Here is a 19779-nt window from a genome sequence, read left to right on the forward strand (position 1 = left end):
TGGAAAAAAATTTCAACTCCCTCAAATCATAATGTTGAATGGAATTGGAGTATTTTCTTTAAATTAGTTGTAAAGGAAAATGAAAGCTTATTATAGAATGCTTGTATTTTCTTTTCTCTCTCTGGAACCAGTATATTGCTGGCAGCTATTGTATTAAAAAATAAAGTATATTTTCACTATCATAAAAGGTTCTTTTTTACCCCCTCATGAAAATAAATAACAATTTGGGGTAAAAGTGTTTTACTTGAGACTACTTTTTTTCATGACTGGCGATTCAGCACATTTAGTAGATTAAAGGAGAAAACCCATATGATCATCTCAATAGGTGCGTAAAATAATTTATAAAAACTTTCATGCTACCCATTCTTAGTGAAATAGGACCAGAGATTAACTTTTTTTAACCCAATAAAGACATCTGCCAAGAACCTACAGCAAATTTCATATATAAATATGAAACAGAAACCCTATCATTAAAGTCAGAAATAAAACAGAATTGCCTTCTATCACAGCTATTATTCAGCTATTTTCCATAGCTGCTTTATTAGAGGCATCCTACACCAATGCAGTAAAATCAGTAAAAAGAATAAGGAATGGAAAAGAATAGACCAAATGACTTCTTTGCAAATGATGCATATAAAAAAGAAATTCAAAATAACCTACTATTAGAAATAATAAAATTCAGGGACTTCCCTAGTGGCACAGTGGTTAAGAATCCGCCTGCCAATGCAGGGGACATGGGTTCGATCCCTGATCCGGGAAGATCCCACATGCCGCAGAGCAGCTAAGCCTGTGCGCCACGACTACTGAGCCTGTGCTCTAGAGCCCACAAGCCACAACTACTGAAGCCCGTGCGCTCTAGGGCCTGTGTGCTGCAACTACTGAAACCCGTGTGCCTAGAGCCTGTGCTCTGCAACAAGAGAAGCCACTGCAATGAGAAGCCCGCGCACCGCAACGAAGAGTAGCCCTTGCTTTCCACAACTGGAGAAAGCCTGCACACAGCAACGAAGACCCAGTGCAGCCAAAATAATAATAATAAAATTCAGATGTTTACTAGATACAAGACTGAGGAACAAAAATCAATATAATTACTATATACTAATATTAACTACATTAAAAATAAACTAGTAACGTTGGTTTCTTCTGGAAGAAAACTGGGTGACTGAGAAAAATGGATGGGAAATTGTCAGTGTATACTTTTTTGAGCTTTTAGAAATTTGTACCATAAATATATTACCTATTCTAAAAAATTAGAAGTGCTTTAAAAGATAATCTCTAAATATTTAGGATCAAATCTAATAAAGAATGTGCAATTCCTTTATGGAGAAAAGTACAAAATATTATCAAAGGACCTAATAGAAACCTGCTCAGTGGATAGGTGTACCATGTTCATGGATGGAGAATGAAAAAGTATAAGAATTTCAGTTCTGTCTTAAGTAATTTATAAATGCAGTATATTTTCCCAACAAAATCCCAAGAGGATTTTTTGGGAACACAGATAAATGGATTTAAAACATTCATATGGAAGAAGTGTGGCCCCCAAATAACCAACATATATCTGGAGGGGGGAGGGAAAGAAAGGAAACTTGCCTGACAAGATACAAAGTCTTAAAAGCTTATAGTAATTGCTGGGTAGGATATAGTAAGTCACACAAACACAACACTTCTGCTGCAACTACCAGAAAAAACTGGTTTAAAACACCAAGATACTATTTTTAAACATCAGAAAACTGTGGAGGCAATAAGGACTAAATGAATTGGATTTCAGAGGAGGAAGCCTTTCTGAGGTGAACTGATGGTCTCGCCATTTTTTCCTTTGGGGGCATTTCCTGATTCTGGGCCTGGAAGTGAGGATTGGGTTTGGCCCATGGAGAGGGCTCTACTGGGTAAAAGAAAATCATAAGGCTCTTGGTGATAGGGCATACTGGAAACTGGAGACATCTTAAACATGTGACTGGTTTTCTCACAGGACATTTGCTGAATTCCAGAGCTCTACATGCCATGCTAGAAGCTAAGCCCAGGGCCTCCAAGAGGCAGGGTGAAATCTCCCACGATGACACAATACTTAGGAGACAAAATTTCATTAGAGGGAGGGCTTACCTGAAACACACAGAAAGCAGCTGCAGCTTAGTGGTTGCCAGTCACTAGGGGTGGGAGAGGGAATTGACCACAAATGGACATGAGCGGCCTGTTTTAAATATGGATTGTAGATAAGGGTCTAGTATCCAGAACAGAAAGAATTCTTACAACTCAGTAATAAAAAGACAACCTAATTAAAAAATGAGCAAGGATTTAAATATACATGTTTCTGAATAAGATATACAAATGACCAATAAATACATAGAAGCTTAACATTATTAGTCATTAGGGAAGTGTAAATCAAAAACCACAAAAAACACCCTCTAGGATGGCTATAATTAAGAAGACAGAATTATAAGTGCAGTGATGTGGAGAAATTAGAACTCTCATACATTGCTAGCGGGAATGTAAAATTATGCAGCCACTTTGGAAAGCAGTTTGGCAGTTCCTCAAAAAGTTAAGCATAGAGCTACCCTATGATCCAGCAATTCCACTCCTAGGTTTATAACCAGGAGAGTTGAAAACTACATCATTGTACATAGATGTTCATGGCATCATTCTTCATAGTAGCCAAAAATGGAAACAACCTAAATGTCCATCACCCAGTGACTGGATAAACATACCGATATAATGGCCATTAAAAAAGTACTGATACAAGCTACAACATGAACCTTGAAAACATTATGCTCAGTAAAGCCAGACACAGAAGGCTACATATTTTATGGTTCCACTTATATGAAATGGCCAGCATAGACAAATCTATAGCGACAGACAGTAGATTAGTGGTTGCCAAGAGCTGGAGGAGGAGAGAATGGGGAGTGACTGCTAGTGAGTACAGGTTTCTCTTTGGAGTGATGAAAATGTTCTGGAATTAGCCAATAGTGATGATTGCACAACTTTGTGAATATACTAAAACCCACTGAATTGTATACTTTAAAAGGGTGAACTTTGCGGTATATAAATTATACCTCAATTTAAAAAAATTACAACCGGGGCAATTCTACCTGCTTAAAACTTTTGGATAATCAGTGTATACACAGGTTGATTGGCAAAGTTAGTGATGTCGATTTCCCTTGTATTTGAATCAAAGTTCAATTTAAATGTCATCCAAAATATATTCTTAAAGAGGAAACAGGAAAAAAAAATTGTGTTAATGGCTGCTCAACTTTATAAATTTGCTAAAAATCATTTAATTTTGTTCATCTAAAATGGGTGAATTCTACAGTTTGTAAATTATACCTCAGTAAAGCTGTTTGGAAAAAAAAGAAATAAAAGCTCAAATCTGAAATTAAGAATTCATTGTGTGGGTTTAACAGCAGAGCGCACACAGCAGAAGACAGGATTAGTGCTTGAAGATAGGCCAATAGAAAAAATTCAAGCAGAGAGTAAGAAGAATGCACAAACAAAACAAACAAAAGAGCATAAGAAACATGTAACTGAGGTCCCAGACATAAAAGGGAATGGGGCAGAAGCAATATTTCATGAAATAATGGCTGAGAATTTTCCAAAACCGTTGACAAACATCAACCCACAGATTCATAAATCTCAGCAAATTCATTATGGAATAAAACCAAACCAAACCAAACAAAAAAAACCACACCTAAGAATATCATAGTCAAACTGCTGGAAACCAAAGACAGAAAATTCTAAAGATGGCCAGAGAGAAATATCATGTAACCTTTGAAGGAGCGATGGCTGACTTTTCAGCAGAAACTTTGGAAGCCAGAATCTTTAAAGCGCTGAAAAAGATCTGCCAACTTAGTGAAAATATTCTCAAAAGGGAAGGCAAAATAAAGGCGTTTTCAGACAGACAAAAGCTGAAAGAATTAAGCACCAGCAGACCTGTGCTACAAAAATACTTAAGGAAGTACTTCAGCCCAAAGGAAAATGACCCCAGATGGTAGTATAGAACCAGAAGGAAGAATGAAGAGCAGTGGAAAGGGTAAATATATAGGCAAATACGAGAGTATTGACTACTTAAGCAGCAGTAGTGTCTTGAAGACATATACTGTTAAAAAATATATAATGTGGAATACATAACAGTGGCTATATATTATACATATATAACACCATGGAAGGGTGGAAGAAAGGTTTAAGTGTATGTACTTGTATGATCCTTTCATTATTTGGCAAGCGGTAAAAGTACTAATTTAAGAAAACTGTAATAAATTGTAGATAAATACTGTAATCTCTAGGGAAACTTAGGTATTATTAAGATAATTATGAGAATAACTTAAAAATCTAAGATTCAAGGGGAAAATGGAATTTAAAAAAAAAACAAACAATGAATCCAGAAGAAAGGACAGGGACTTCCCTAGTGGCGCAGTGGTTAAGAATCCACCTGCCAATGCAGGGGGTACGGGTTCGAGCCCTGGTCTGGGAAGATCCCACATGCCGCGGAGCAACTAAGCCCGTGCGCCACAACTACTGAGCCTGCACTCTAGAGCCTGTGAGCCACAACTACTGAAGCCCACGTGCCTAGAGCCCATGCTCCGCAACAAGAGAAGCCACCGCAATGAGAAGCCCGTGCACAGAAACGAAGAGTAGGCTCCGCTCGCTGCAACTAGAGAAAGCCCGCACGCAGCAACGAAGACCCAATGCAGCCAAAAATAAATAAATAAATAAATAAATAAAATAAATTTTAAAAAGTGAAAGAAAGGACAAAAGGACTAAAGGAACAAAGGACAGGACAACTTGGAAAAACAGCAAAAGGTTAGCTATAAACCCTACACCATTAATTATATTCAATATAAGTGTGCTAAACAATCCAGTTAAAAGGGAGTATGAAACTATTTAAAATAATCAAAACCCAATATGTGGCATTCACAAGAAACAAACTTTATAAGGACACAGAAAGGTTGAAATTAAAGGATTTAATTCATTGACACTGCAAACGCAAGAGAGCAGATGTAACTATCATAAAATGCAGGCTTTGAGGCAAGAAGTATTACTAGAGACAAAGAACATTTTATAATACAGCCATGTATAATGTACTTTTATAATGATGAAAGTTTATTCATTAGGAAGATACAACAGTCCTAAATTTATATGCATCTGATAACACAGCCTTGGATACATACAGCAAAAGTTAATGACGCTGAAAGGAGGAAGAGACAAATACACCATCATAACTGGAGAGTTTTAACATAGCTCTCTCACTGACAGAATGAGCAGGAAATAAACCACCCCCCCCCACACACAGTAAGGAATAACTCAATTAAGTAATTTGACTTAATTGACATTGTAACACTACATCCAATAACTGTAGAATGCACATTCTTTTCAAGTGCACATGGAGCTTTTAGCAAAGTAGTCCATTCGCTGGCCCATAAAGCAAGCCTCGACAAATTTCAAAGGAGTGACATCATACAAAGTATGTTCTCTGACTGCAGTGGAATTGAACTAGAAATCAGTTTGATTGAAAGACAGCAAGAAAATCCCCAGAATAAGGAACCAGTTACAGCAAGTGCAACAAGCCTACACCCTACAGTGAAATTTAAACATTTTAATTTAACAGACATATGTTCGGTAAGCCAGGAACTATTCTAAGCACTTTACATATATTAACTCAGTCTTCGTAACAATCCTGTGAGATCTAGACTATGATTCCCACTTTATGGATGAGGAAACTGAGGCACAGGGAGGTTAAGAAACTTGCTCAAGGTCACACAGCTAGTGAGTGACAGCAAAATTAGAGCCCAAGAAATGTAGCACTGTGCAGATCGTGCTCTGCAATCTTGAGAAGTGCTTTTATTGATACTTTTCTCATTAGGGTGGACTTGGGTTGCCAGGTAAGCAGAGCCCAGCTGGAGCAAACCTATTCTTGTGTTTCTTCTGTGGGGCAGGTCTCTTGCGAAGGTAGAGGATCCAGGCCCAGACAAGCCCCGCATTCCCCTGGGGACTTACCATCCCAAGGGCTTTACCACCTCCTGCCCAGGAGGCAGTGGCCGCGCCCGCGTCCCCAGGCCCTGCCGGCTTTCCTTGCCCGAGATGGTCGTTCTAAAACGACCGGCAGGGGGCGCAGGCTCCCCTCCTTTCTGCCCCGCGGCTGCAAGCAGGGCTGTGACAGCTGCAGGACCTCGTCCGTTTGGGGAGCCGGCAGCTCGTTTCAGCCGCTTCGAGGGCTTCCTTCCTCTTTATCAGATCTGTCAGGGCTGCCGCGTTGTGAAGGCACCTCCGGCCTCTTCCCTCCTTCCTGTGGCGAACGGACGCTCCCCCCGAAGCCGCTAATCTACACCCCGGCGCCTGCAGCCCGCCGGAGGCCCGGCCGGCCCCCCTCGCACCTTTTTCGGGGGCGGGACCCTGCTTTGAGGTCAGGTCGCCGGGAGCTCTGGCTTCCCCCCCAACCGGCCGGGGCCGCGCGCGCTCGTTTCTCGCAGCCCTTTCGCACTTGTGCACGCGCTCGGCTCTCGCCGGCCCGCGAGGCGGCTGGAGAAAGCGCCTCCGAAGCAAAACTAACAGGTCTGGTGGCAGTTGGCACGAGGGGGGAAGAGGTGCTGCCGCGGTTAGTCCCGGGGCTCCTCCCCGCCTCGCCCGCGCCACAGCCGGCCGCGTGCCGCCACCGCGCCAGGTGCGGGGCCGCGGGTCCAGCTCCCGAAGGCGCCCCGCGCGGCGCCCAGCTGACCGCCACCGGCGAGAGCCCTGCCGCCTGCGGAAGAGACCCGCCCGCAGGCCTCCCCGAGAGGGGCCCTGCGCCGAGAGCTGAACGTGACAGCTAGGAGGGGGAGGGGGTCCCCTCTGCAGACGGCCCTGGAGGGAGGAGTGGCCTCAAGGGAGGCGAGCTGTCTTTGGGGGAAAAATAAGGGAAAGCCAGTGACTCGTTTCTGATCCCATTTCTTATAAGAAATGAATATGCTTCCGTTTTTTCCAGTGTTCCCTCGTTCTCTGATTTCCTCAATCAAGTAAGAATAAATGATTTTCCTTAAACACTATGCGCCAGTTATCGTACTGAGTTTATATACATATAGGTATAAATATGTTTTAAAAATATATAACTGTTTCAAGTCTTTTAATCTTGTCAATAGTCTCTTGGGGTAGAGATGATTATTAACCCCATTTTAAAGATAAAGAACTTTAAGCATCCAGAGGTTCAGTAATTTGCCCAAGCTCACGCAGCCAGGAATGGATGGAGGCCGTCTCGCTCCAGAGCTTAACCATCAGGGCGCTGGATTCCGTGCTGTCCCCTCTCCTGTGCTGGGAGGGGCTCAGGTTGGGGACTCAGGAAGGCTGATTTCTTGGCCCGGCGGTGGAAGCAGCCCGGAGCTCCCCAAGCAGACTTTTCTAGTAGGAAGGCTGCACCATGCCCAGCTCCAGCCTCCCAAGCGCACAGGGAAGTGGGGACGAGGCAAGCAGAGCTAAGGGCTCTAATACCACGTACCAAGCGCAGGGACCGGCGCTCCATTTCTGTGTAATAGGGATGGTCCTGCTTGGTGAGGGGGGACTCTGGGAAGCCAGGGAGAGCAGAAGGGGCTCTCCACCTCCTTGGCTCAGAGACAGACGTGCAGCAACTCCCTGCTGTCTGCAGAGGTCACTGTAAGCCAGCGAAACCACCCTGCTGTGGATGAACGGAGGTCTCCCCAACAAGGAAGGGGCAGGAGAAGAAAAGCCCAGGGCCCTCTCCATTCCCTGCCTTCACTGGCACTTCAGTGATGTGATCTCATTCTCTGAAATCGTTTACTGTAGAGGAATTGTTCCTCATCTCTACAGATGCTCCAGGAATCCCATGGACCTTACCAGAACCTTAAGGTTGCCTTATTTAATTATTTTAAAAATCGAAGATAAAGACAAAATGTAAATGAAGTGGTGCCCAGCTCTTGGGTGCACATTATTGACTTGATTATCAATAGAGGTTATTGGTTTCTTTTTAAGAAGAATTTTGCCATGTTCTAAAGATACCTTTCACCTTGCTATTCCAAACCAACTTTCATTATCAGATGCTTTTTAGAAATCATAGTGACAGCAGTGCTAGAAATACTCCAGCACCTTTGGTTCATCACTGAATGAACTAAGGATGAGTGACTTGCCCAAGACCCCATAGGTAGTTAATTGCAGCATGGGGACTCCTAGGACAGTGCTCTCAGGACTAGACAGCGGATTTGTCATAAACACATGATGGCTACCAGGTAGGGGCAGAGTTGCCACTAGAACCCCTTCTTGATCCCCTTGTCCATGGCTTTCAGTGAGTTTCCTTACTTCATAAGACATGGGTTTAACATCGTCTTTGGCATCCAGAATCTTTATCTCATGTTAAAACACACTTAACTTATGAGATGCTACATTCATTAAAAAATAACACTTTGAGTTCCTCCTGGATGTAAGGCACTGGCTAGATGTGAATGAATGGAGACACGTGATTTCTGCCTTCTGGGAACTTCCAGCATCATAAGGGAGAAAGACATAAACATAAATAACCAGGCAATAAAAGCAGAAGGTGAGAAACAATTCACAAGAGACTTAAAAGCACTATTCATTCATTCACTCACGAATGTTTATTGAGCCTACCTTATGCCGATTCATAAAGGGAACAATTGCTTTTCACTAGGAAAATCGAGAGTGTATCAAGAATAATTTTTTTTTTTACAGGTTTTTAACTGCTTAAGTGATTATCAAAGTAATTCTGCACATTGTAGAAATTTTGGAAAGTACAGAAAAGGGTAAAGAAGCACATATACAAATTTCCCCCAAATTCACCACCCAGAGGTGGCGTATTTTCCAGTCTATTGGCTAAAATTTTTTTCTTTAGGAAGTTTAGAGCTTGCTTCCCATTGCAAACCTATTACATCATAAGCATTTCCCCACGTCATCTGGAACCCTTGAATATTACATGGCTCTTTACCCAATGCTTTCAGTCATATGGACACGCGGTAGTTGACTCAACAGCTCCTGGACTGTAGGGCATTTAGGTTCTTTCCAGCTTTTCATTATTACACGTTCACATTGCAGAAAACATCTCTTTACGTACATACATCTTCGGCCGAATTTCAACTTTTAGGTTTTGGAGAAAATAATCAGAAATGTGAGTCAAAAGTACAAACATCTTAAGAAGATTGATAAATATCACCAAATTATTTGCTGAAAAGTTTCTAAAGAAATGGTAAAAAAAAAAAAGTGAACCAAAGGTAGGAACATTTTCCAGGCTTTTGATAATCACTAAGTGGCTTGCCAGAAATATCTCATGAATTTACGCGCGCCCCCAGCGCCTGTGCACGAATGCCATCCCTCTGTGCTTCAGCTATCAGGGAGCAGTGTCTTTGATAACTTAATCTTATTTCTATTTTCATTTCTTTGACCTTTAGAGAGATTGAGCATTCTTTTTTCCCCCCAAATGTTTATTGGCCACTTATATTTGCTTTTTATTACGTCCTTTGCCCTTTTATCTGTGAGCATCTTTGTATGTGTGTTTTTTTTTTTTATTGATTTATGTTGGTTCTTTATAAAGTAAGTGTTCTAACCATCTGTCTGTGGTATTTGCTGCAAACATTTTCCCCCAGTTGTTTGTCTTTTAATTTTGCTTGAATTTTTTAATCACACCGGAATTTTTTGTTTTAATGTAGTGTGGGACTATCAAGCATTTCCTTTGTGGTTTCTTCCACGGCTTTGAAGCTTAGAAAGCCCTTCCCCATGTAAAGATCAGTTGGTGAAGGGAGTTCCCAGGTGATGGATACAGTGGGCCCTTGGCCAGGTGGCCAGAGGTGACACAGTCTTGGGTGCATGGGTCGTCTTTGTCACTGGAGGCCAGATCAGGGACACCTTTTAAGGCTGGGCTTGGGGTTACAGGTGGGGGATCCACTGACTGTTTTGATCCACTGACTGTTTTTGTTTTGGGGATCCACTGACTGTTTTGGAGATGGCATATGGGAGTAGTTTGCCAAACAGAGTCTGTGTCTTCAAGATGCTACCTGAATATTGGAATGTGTGATTTCTACCGAGAACAATGTGGAACCTATTCTGGAAAGCTGTTATGGGAAATCCAAAGTTTATAGCTCAGTGAAACCTGAGAATTTTCTCCACTGTCTTCTGAATCTGCAGCTGTTTGGGGATTTGAGGGTGAAGTTTCTGCTCTGATACTGTTACTATCAGCATTGAGAGGGCTCCTCCAGGCCCACCTTCCTTACTTCCCAGCAAGTTAATACTTACTGCTCTGTTTGCCCACCACGTCGCTGACATGCCCTCTCTGCTTGGCGTGGCTTCCCTCTCAGCCCGGCTGGACCACGAACCTTGAGAGCAGGCCTCCACTCTTCTGCTTAAAGAAAACGGCAGTTTCAATAACCCGATTCTGCTAGAGAAACCGCACTTGAACAATTTGTAAAATTTCTGGGAAGGAGTTATTCTGGGTGGCCAAATTTTTGGTAAATAAAAAGCTTACTCCTTAGAAGACCGTGTTTTAGTTTCTGGTTAGACACCCTGTGAAAATGTATTATACCTCTCGGCCCTTTATTCATTCTCTTCATCAAGACAGTATAACCCATTCCTAAATGAAATACTTAAAAGATGTTTAAGTTACCCAGAATCCCTGCCTCCCAACACAAACATTTTGTTTTTTTCCCATCCTGCCTTCCGTGTGTATGCATTTTACAGGGCTGCAAATCATTGTACAGGCTCTCCTGAGGTTCTGCCCTTTTTGTGGACCAGAACCTGATCATAGGTGTCTAGATTTCAAACAGTGCCCATAAAATGATCATTTAAGACATTTCGTATTGAAATATAGTGTGCATACAGACTAGAGCACAAATCATAAATGTACAGCTTGATGAAGTTTTGCAAACAAAACACACCCATGATCTAAACTATACAACTCCCAGATCGAGAAGTAGAACATTATCAGCACCTGGAGGCCCCCTCCAGACTGGTCCCCATCGCCAGTTGCCTCCCAAAGAGAACTCTATTCGGATATCATAGATTAACTTTGAGTGTTTTGGATCTCTGTGCTAATAAAATCACAGAGAATATCCTCTTTGGTATCTGGCTTCTTTTGCTTAACATCATGTTTGTGAAATTCACCCATATTGTGTGTGTAGCAGTAGTTCATTCACTTTTCACTTCCACTGCTGCATGGTATTCCATTGTGTGGGGCGTTGATTGTCTATTGCTTTGGAACAAATTACTCCAAAACCTAGTGACTTAAAACAATGACATTTATTATCTCTCATAGTTTCTATGGGTTAAGAATATCAGGAGCAGCTTAGCTGGGCAGTACAGGCTCAGGATCTGTCATGAGGTTGCCCTTGAGACATTGGGTAGGGCTGCAGTCATCTGAAGCCTTGACCAGGGCTGGACATCCGTTCCCAAGATGGTGCACTTGCATGGCTGTTGGCCAGAGGCCTCAGTGCCCCTCCGGGGCTTGGGTTTCTTTATGACATGGTGGCTGCCTTCCCCCAGAGTGATGATCAAGAGACCAAGGCAGAAGCTGCAACATCTTCTAGGACATCTCCTTGGAAGTCATACATGATCACTTCCACCCGACCCTACAGGTTACCAAGTCAGCTCTATTTAGCATTGAGAGGGGAACTTCACCAAGGCATGACTACCAGGAAGTGAGGATCATGAAGGGCTCTTTGGAAGCTGACTACTACACACGGATAAACTATCCATTGTAAAAGGTCACTTTTTATAGCATCTCCCATCACATTGTTGTATTATAAGTTATTTGCTGTTGTAGTTAATATTGACAGGAACATATTTATGCATGTCACTCGCTTTCTATTTTTTCTGCTGAAGTAGTTCTTAGAAATACATCCCTGGGAATGGAATTCCTGAGTCAAAAGATCTCAACCTGTTTATGACTCTTGCTCTACTGTCACTTATAGCTTCCAAAAGGATTGTACCTATTTTCAGTGCTACCGGCAACCAAATGGTAGACGGAGTCCACTGCAGCTTTATCTACATTAGGCATTAACACCACCAGACAAAACATTGTGCATGGAACATAAAAAGACACTCTGTCATCAAGAAAATGGCAAACAATAGACACCAGTCACTGTTCTGGGATACAATACTGTGATGCCTGGAGGGGCAGCTGTATCGTGAAGAACGGGTGACTCTTTTCTAAGAAGCCCCCTGGTTTTGAAATTGCATTTTCTGCTACCTCGTGGAGAGGCAGCATGGTGAGTGGAAAGAGCAAGTTGCTTTCACTCTCAGCGTCCCCATCTGTAAAATGGGGATCATGGCACCAAACTCCCAGGGTCGGTGTGAGGATTGAAGAGATCATGGAGGAGATGTTCCTAGCACCATGCTTGCAACGTACTAGGCACCCAACAAATATGGGTCACCCCCTCTCTCCTGCTCCTATTTCCTCTTCTTGGTTTAACAAGGATCACACGTTTTACCCTCACTGGCTGAAATACTTCGTGTGATATGTCCTTAGTTTCTCCTGGAGGGAAAAAAAAGAAGAATAGTAATTCTTTTCTAATTATAACAGTGATGTGTGTTCATCGAATAAAAATTTGGAAACTGTGGGAAAGTACAAAGAAGGAAATAAAAATTACCTGCAATTTCACGCCCCAGATCTGCCACTAACATCTGGGTGTGTCCTCAGGGATGTTGGGCCACTTTTTTTTTTTTAATTTAATTTATTTTTTTTTCACAAAATTTTTCTACCGGCCTTATTTTAGGAAGGCAAGAATCTTCATTCTTGTCTAAATAATAGTAATAATACTAGAAAGTGACTATTTCAAGTATATAAAGCCACTTTTTGAAATTAATATATAAAGATAAAAGTGCCAACATGGAAATACATAGCACTAAATTAGCCTGTATTACAGGTGGAGTAAGTTAATTTTGGCATTAAATTATTATGCATTTTTATTATAACATTTTTTTCCAATGCCAATTATTTTATTTTATTTTTTAAAATTTATTTATTTATTTTTTAAAATTTATTTATTTATTTTATTTATTTTTGGCTGTGTTGGGTCTTCGTTTCTGTGCAAGGGCTTTCTCCAGTTGCGGCGAGCGGGGGCCACTCTTCATCGCGGTGCACGGGCCTCTCACCGTCGCGGCCTCTCCCGTTGCGGAGCACAGGCTCCAGATGTGCAGGCTCAGTAGTTGTGGCTCACGGGCCTAGCCGCTCCGCAGCATGTGGGATCTTCCAGGACCGGGGCACGAACCCGTGTCCCCTGCATTGGCAGGTGGATTCCCAACCACTGCGCCACCAGGGAAGCACTATTTTATTTTTTTTATACAGCAGGTTCTTATTAGTTATCCATTTTATACATATTCGTGTATATATGTCAATCCCAATCTCCCAATTCATCACACCACCACCACCACCCCCTGCCGCTTTCCCCCCTTGGTGTCCATACGTTCGTTCTCTACATCTGTGTCTCAATTTCTGCCCTGCAAACCAGTTCATCTGTACCATTTTTCTAGGTTCCACATATATGCGTTAATATACAATATTTGTTTTTCTCTTTCTGACTTACTTCACTCTGCATGATAGTCTCTAGATCCATCCACATCTCTACAAATGAGCCAATTTCGTTCCTTTTTATGGCTGAGTAATATTCCATTGTATATATGTACCACATCTTCTTTATCCATTCATCTGTCAGTGGACATTGAGGTTGCTTCTATGACCTGGCTGTTGTAAATAGTGCTGCAATGAACATTGGGGTGCATGTGTCTTTTTGAATTATGGTTTTCTCTGAGTATATGCCCAGTAGTGGGATTGCTGGATCATATGGTAATTCTACTTTTAGTTTTTTAAGGAAACTCCATACTGTTCTCCATAGTGGCTGTATCAATTTACATTCCCACCAACAGTGCAAGAGGGTTCCCTTTTCTCCACACCCTCTCCAGCATTTGTTGTTTGTAGATTTTCTGATGATGCCCATTCTAACTGGTGTGAGGTGATACCTCATTGTAGTTTTGATTTGCATTTCTCTAATAATTAGTGATGTTGAGCAGCTTTTCATGTGCTTCTTGGCCATCTGTATGTCTTCTTTGGAGAAATGTCTATTTAGGTCTTCTGCCCATTTTTTGATTGGGTTGTTTGTTTTTTTAATATTGAGTTGCATGAGCTGTTTATATATTTTGGAGATTAATCCTTTGTTTGTAAATTTGTTTGCAAATATTTTCTCCCATTCTGAGGGTTGTCTTTTTGTCTTGTTTGTAGTTTCCTTTGCTTTGCAAAAGCTTTGAAGTTTCACTGGGTCCCATTTGTTTATTTTTGTTTTTATTTCCATTACTCTGGGAGGTGGATCAAAAAAGATCTTGCTGTGATTTATGTCAAAGAGTGTTCTTCCTATGTTTTCCTCTAAGAGTTTTATAGTGTACAGTCTTACATTTAGGTCTCTAATCCATTTTGAGTTTATTTTTGTGTATGGTGTTAGGGAGTGTTCTAATTTCATTCTTTTACATGTAGCTGTCCAGTTTTCCCAGCACCACTTATTGAAGAGACTGTCTTTTCTCCATTGTATATCCTTGCCTCCTTTGTCATAGATTAGTTGACCATAGGTGTGTGGGTTTATCTCTGGGCTTTCTATCCTGTTCCATTGATCTATATTTCTGTTTTTGTGCCAGTGCCATATTGTCTTGATTACTGTAGCTTTGTAGTATAGTCTGAAGTCAGGGAGTCTGATTCCTCCAGCTCCATTTTTTTCCCTCAAGACTGCTTTGGCTATTTGGGGCCTTTTGTGTCTCCATACAAATTTTAAGATTTTTTTGTCTAGTTCTGTAAAAAATGCCATTGGTAATTTGATAGGGATTGCATTGAATCTGTAGATTGCTGTGGGTAGTATAGTTATTTTCACAATGTTGATTCTTCCAATCCAAGAACATGGTATATCTCTCCATCTATTTGTATCATCTTTAATTTCCTTCATCAGTGTCTTATAGTTTTCTGCATACAGGTCTTTTGTCTCCCTAGGTAGGTTTATTCCTAGGTATTTTATTCTTTTAGTTGCAATGGTAAATGGGAGTGTTTCCTTAATTTCTCTTTCAGATATTTCATCATTTGTGTGTAGGAATGCAAGAGATTTCTGTGCATTAATTTTGTATCCTGCAACTTTACCAAATTCATTGATTAGCTCTAGTAGTTTTCTGGTGGCATCTTTAGGATTCATTATGTATAGTATCATGTCATCTGCAAACAGTGACACTTTTACTTCTTCTTTTCCTATTTGTATTCCTTTTATTTCTTTTTCTTCTCTGATTGCCGTGGCTAGGACTTCCAAAACTATGTTGAATAATAGTGGCGAGAGTGGACATCCTTGTCTTGTTCCTGATCTTAGAGGAAATGCTTTCAGTTTTTCACCATTGAGAATGATGTTTGCTCTGGGTTGGTCGTATACAACCTTTATTATATTGAGTTAGGTTCCCTCTATGCCCACTTTTTGGAGAGTTTTTTAAATCATAAATGGGTGTTGAATTTTGTCAAAAGCTTTTTCTGCTTCTATTGAGATGACCACATGGTTTTTATTCTTTTTTTAAAAAATTAATTAATTAATTAATTTATTTTTGGCTGTGTTGGGTCTTCGTTTCTGTGCGAGGGCTTTCTCCAGTTGCAGCGAGCTGGGGCCACTCTTCATTGCGGTGTGCGGGCCTCTCACTATTGCGGCCTCTCTTGTTGCAGAGCACACGCCTCAGACGCGCAGGCTCAGTAATTGTGGCTCACGGGCCTAGTTGCTCTGCGGCATGTGGGATCTTCCCAGACCAGGGCTCGAACCCATGTCCCCTGCATTGGCAGGCAGACTCTCAACCACTGCACCACCAGGGAAGCCCCAGTTTTTATTCTTCTATTTGTTAATATGGTGTATCACATTGATTGATTTGCGTATAATGAAGAATCCTTGCATCCCGGGGATAAATCCCACTTGATCATGGTGTATGATCCTTTTAATGTGTTGTTGGATTCTGTTTGCTAGTATTTTGTTGAGGATTTTTGCACCTATATTCATCAGTGATATTGGTCTGTAATTTTCTTTTTTTGTAGTATCTTTTCTGGTTTTGGCATCAGGGTGATGGTGGCCTCATAGAATGAGTTTGGGAGTGTTCCTTCCTCTGCAATTTTTTGAAGAGTTTGAGAAGGATGGGTGTTAGTTCTTCTCTAAATGTTTGATAGAATTCACCTGTGGAGCCATCTGGTCCTGGGCTTTTGTTTGTTGGAAGATTTTTAATCACAGTTTCAATTTCATTACTTGTGATTGGTCTGTTCATATTTTCTATTTCTTCCTGGTTCAGTCTTGGAAGGTTATATCTTTCTAAGAATTTGTCCATTTCTTCCAGGTTGTCCATTTTATTGGCATAGAGTTGCTTGTAGTAGTCTCTTAGGATGCTTTGTATTTCTGCGGTGCCTGTTGTAACTTCTCCTTTTTCATTTCTAATTTTATTGATTTGAGTCCTCTCCCTCTTTTTCTTGATGAGTCTGCCTAATGGTTTATCATTTTTGTTTATCTTCTCAAAGAAGCAGCCTTTAGTTTTATTGATCTTTGCTATTGTTTTCTTTGTTTCTATTTCATTTATTTCTGGTCTGATCTTTATGATTTCTTTCCTTCTACTAACTTTGGGTTTTGTTTGTTCTTCTTTCTCTACTTCCTTTAGGTGTAGGGTTAGATTGTTTATTTGAGATTTTTCTTGTTTCTTGAGGTAGGCTTGTATAGCTATAAACTTCCCTCTTAGAACTGCTTTTGCTGCATCCCATAGGTTTTGGATCATCATGGTTTCACTGTCATTTGTCTCTAGGTATTTTTTGATTTCCTCTTTGATTTCTTCAGTGATCTCTTGCTTATTTAGTAACGTATTGTTTAGCCTCCATTTGTTTGTCTTTTTTACTGTTTTTTCCCTGTAATTGATTTCTAATCTCATAGCGTTGTGGTCAGAAAGGATGCTTGATATGATTTCAATTTTCTTAAATTTACTGAGGCTTGATATGTGACCCAAGATGTGATCTATCCTGGAGAATGTTCTGTGCGCACTTGAGAAGAAAGTGTAATCTGCTGTCTTTGGATGGAATGTTCTATAAATATCAATTAAATCTATCTGGTCTATTGTGTCATTTAAAGCTTCTGTTTCCTTATTTATTTTCTGTTTGGATGATCTGTCCATTGGTGTAAGTGAGGTGTTAAAGTCCCCCACTATTATTGTGTTACTGTCGATTTCCTCTTTTATAGCTGGTAGCAGTTGCCTTATGTATTGTGGTGCTCCTATGTTGGGTGCATATATATTTATAATTGTTATATCTTCTTCTTGGATTGATCCCTTGATCATTATGTAGTGTCCTTCCTTGTCTCTTGTAACATTCTTTATTTTAAAGTCTATTTTATCTGATATGAATATTGCTACTCCGGCTTTCTTTTGATTTCCATTTGCATGGAATATCTTTTTCCATCCCCTCACTTTCAGTCTGTATGTGTCCCTAGGTCTGAAATGGGTCTCTTGTAGACAGCATATATATGGGTCTTGTTTTTGTATCCATTCAGCCAGCCTGTGTCTTTTGGTTGGAGCATTTAATCCATTCACCTTTAAGGTAATTATCGATATGTATGTTCCTATGACCATTTTCTTAATTGTTTTGGGTTTGTTTTTGTAGGTCCTTTTCTTCTCTTGTGTTTCCCACTTAGAGAAGTTCCTTTAGCATTTGTTGTAGAGCTGGTTTGGTGGTGCTGAGTTCTCTTAGTTTTTGCTTGTCTGTAAAGCTTTTGATTTCTCCATCGAATCTGAATGAGATCCTTGCCGGGTAGAGTAATCTTGGTTGTAAGTTCTTCCCTTTCATCACTTTAAGTATATCATGCCACTCCCTTCTGGCTTGTAGAGTTTCTGCTGAGAAATCAGCTGTTAACCTTATGGGAGTTCCCTTGTATGTTATTTGTCGTTTTTCCCTTGCTGCTTTCAATAATTTTTCTTTGTCTTTAATTTTTGCCAATTTGATTACTATGTGTCTCAGCGTGTTTCTCCTTGGGTTTATCCTGTATGGGACTCTCTGCGCTTCCTGGACTTGGGTGGCTATTTCCTTTCCCACGTTAGGGAAGTTTTCAACTATAATCTCTTCCAATATTTTCTCGGGTCCTTTCTCTCTCTCTTCTCCTTCTGGGACCCTTATAATGCGAATGTTGTTGCGTTTAATGTTGTCCCAGAGGTCTCTTAGGCTGTCTTCATTTCTTTTCATTCTTTTTTCTTTATTCTGTTCCATAGCAGTGAATTCCACCATTCTGTCTTCCAGGTCACTTATCTGTTCTTCTGCCTCAGTTATTCTGCTATTGATTCCTTCTAGTGTAGTTTTCATTTCAGTTATTGTATTGTTCATCTCTGTTTGTTTGTTCTTTAATTCTTCTAGGTCTTTGTTAAACATTTCTTGCATCTTCTCGATCTTTGCCTCCATTCTTATTCCGAGGTCCTGGATCGTCTTCACTATCATTATTCTGAATTCTTTTTCTGGAAGGTTGCCTATCTCCACTTCATTTAGTTGTTTTTCTGAGGTTTTATCTTGTTCCTTCATCTGGTACAAAGTCCTCTGCCTTTTCATTTTGTCTGTCTTTCTGTGAATGTGGTTTTCCTTCCACAGACTGCAGGATTGTAGTTCTTCTTGTTTCTGCTGTCTGCCCTCTGGTGGATGAGGCTATCTCTGGGCCACTTCTTATTTTCAGAATTCTAAGGTGTGGCTCTGGGCCAGTGGACACCTCTGTCCATGCCCCAGTGATGCCTCGGATGGGGTGCGTGCTGGAGCCATCGGGTCCCAGCTGTGATGGGGTCCCCAGGCGACCGCACCTTTTGCTGCATGTGGGAAGCAGATAGGACTTCAAGACTTGTCCTCACTGTCTACAGAGAGCAAGACCAGGAACCCTGCAGCGGGAAGGACTGCCTTCGTTCTTCCCCTTTCCCCTCAAGGCCCTGACCAAACTCATCCAGGCTTGTGCATTTCCTGTCTCTGGACCTCAGTTTCCTCATCTGTCGAATGAACATCTGGGCCTCGATTTGCAGGATTAACACTGTGCGGCCCCAGAGATGTCTATGTAGCCTGTACACGCGCACGTCTTCTTTATTTCTCTGATGCCCTCACCTTCTCCTTCTTAGGAGGGGATGAGCCTCCCCCAGCTTCAGATCGCGGTAGTACCTGGGCCACCTCGGATCAGGCTCCTCGGGAGTCTCGAGTCGGGCAAGGAGCCCCTCTGAGAGCTTCGTGAGGAGGAAATGAAATAATACGTGTACAGGCCTCTGTGCAGATATAATAGAGTTGTTACGGCACCGCCGGTGAAAAGGGACTGCGCAGGGTCAAATCCCAGCTCTGCCACTAACTGGCTGTGTGACCTTGGGCAAGTTCCTTAAAGCTCTGTGCCTCAGTCATCTCTAAACTGGGAAAGATGAAGATAATAATGTGTGGATTAAATTGTATGTGGATTAAATGAGTTAAGCTGCGTGACATCCTTGGCACATGGTAAGTGCTATGTGGGTAGTGGTATTATTACACTGTCCAGAAGATAGTAAGTGCTCTGAGATGTGGGCTATGCAGAATTGTAAGCCGTTTCCAAAAATGTAAATGTGATTGACATGAAAAGTGAGTTTCTCCTCTGTCACCTATTCTCACACTCCAGAAGTAACCACTGAGAATAGTTCAGTGGGCCATCTTCCAGATCTTTCTCTAGAAAATACACGATGAGCATATATAGGGAGTGTTTTCTCTTAAAAGCACGATACCATACATATTGTTCTGCAACTTGCTTTTTCACTCGGAATATCATGGACATACTTTCTTGTCACAAGGTGCAGATA

This window comes from Eschrichtius robustus, chromosome 3 (assembly GCF_028021215.1).
Source record: "Eschrichtius robustus isolate mEscRob2 chromosome 3, mEscRob2.pri, whole genome shotgun sequence".
In the NCBI taxonomy this organism is placed as follows: Eukaryota; Metazoa; Chordata; class Mammalia; order Artiodactyla; family Eschrichtiidae; genus Eschrichtius; species Eschrichtius robustus.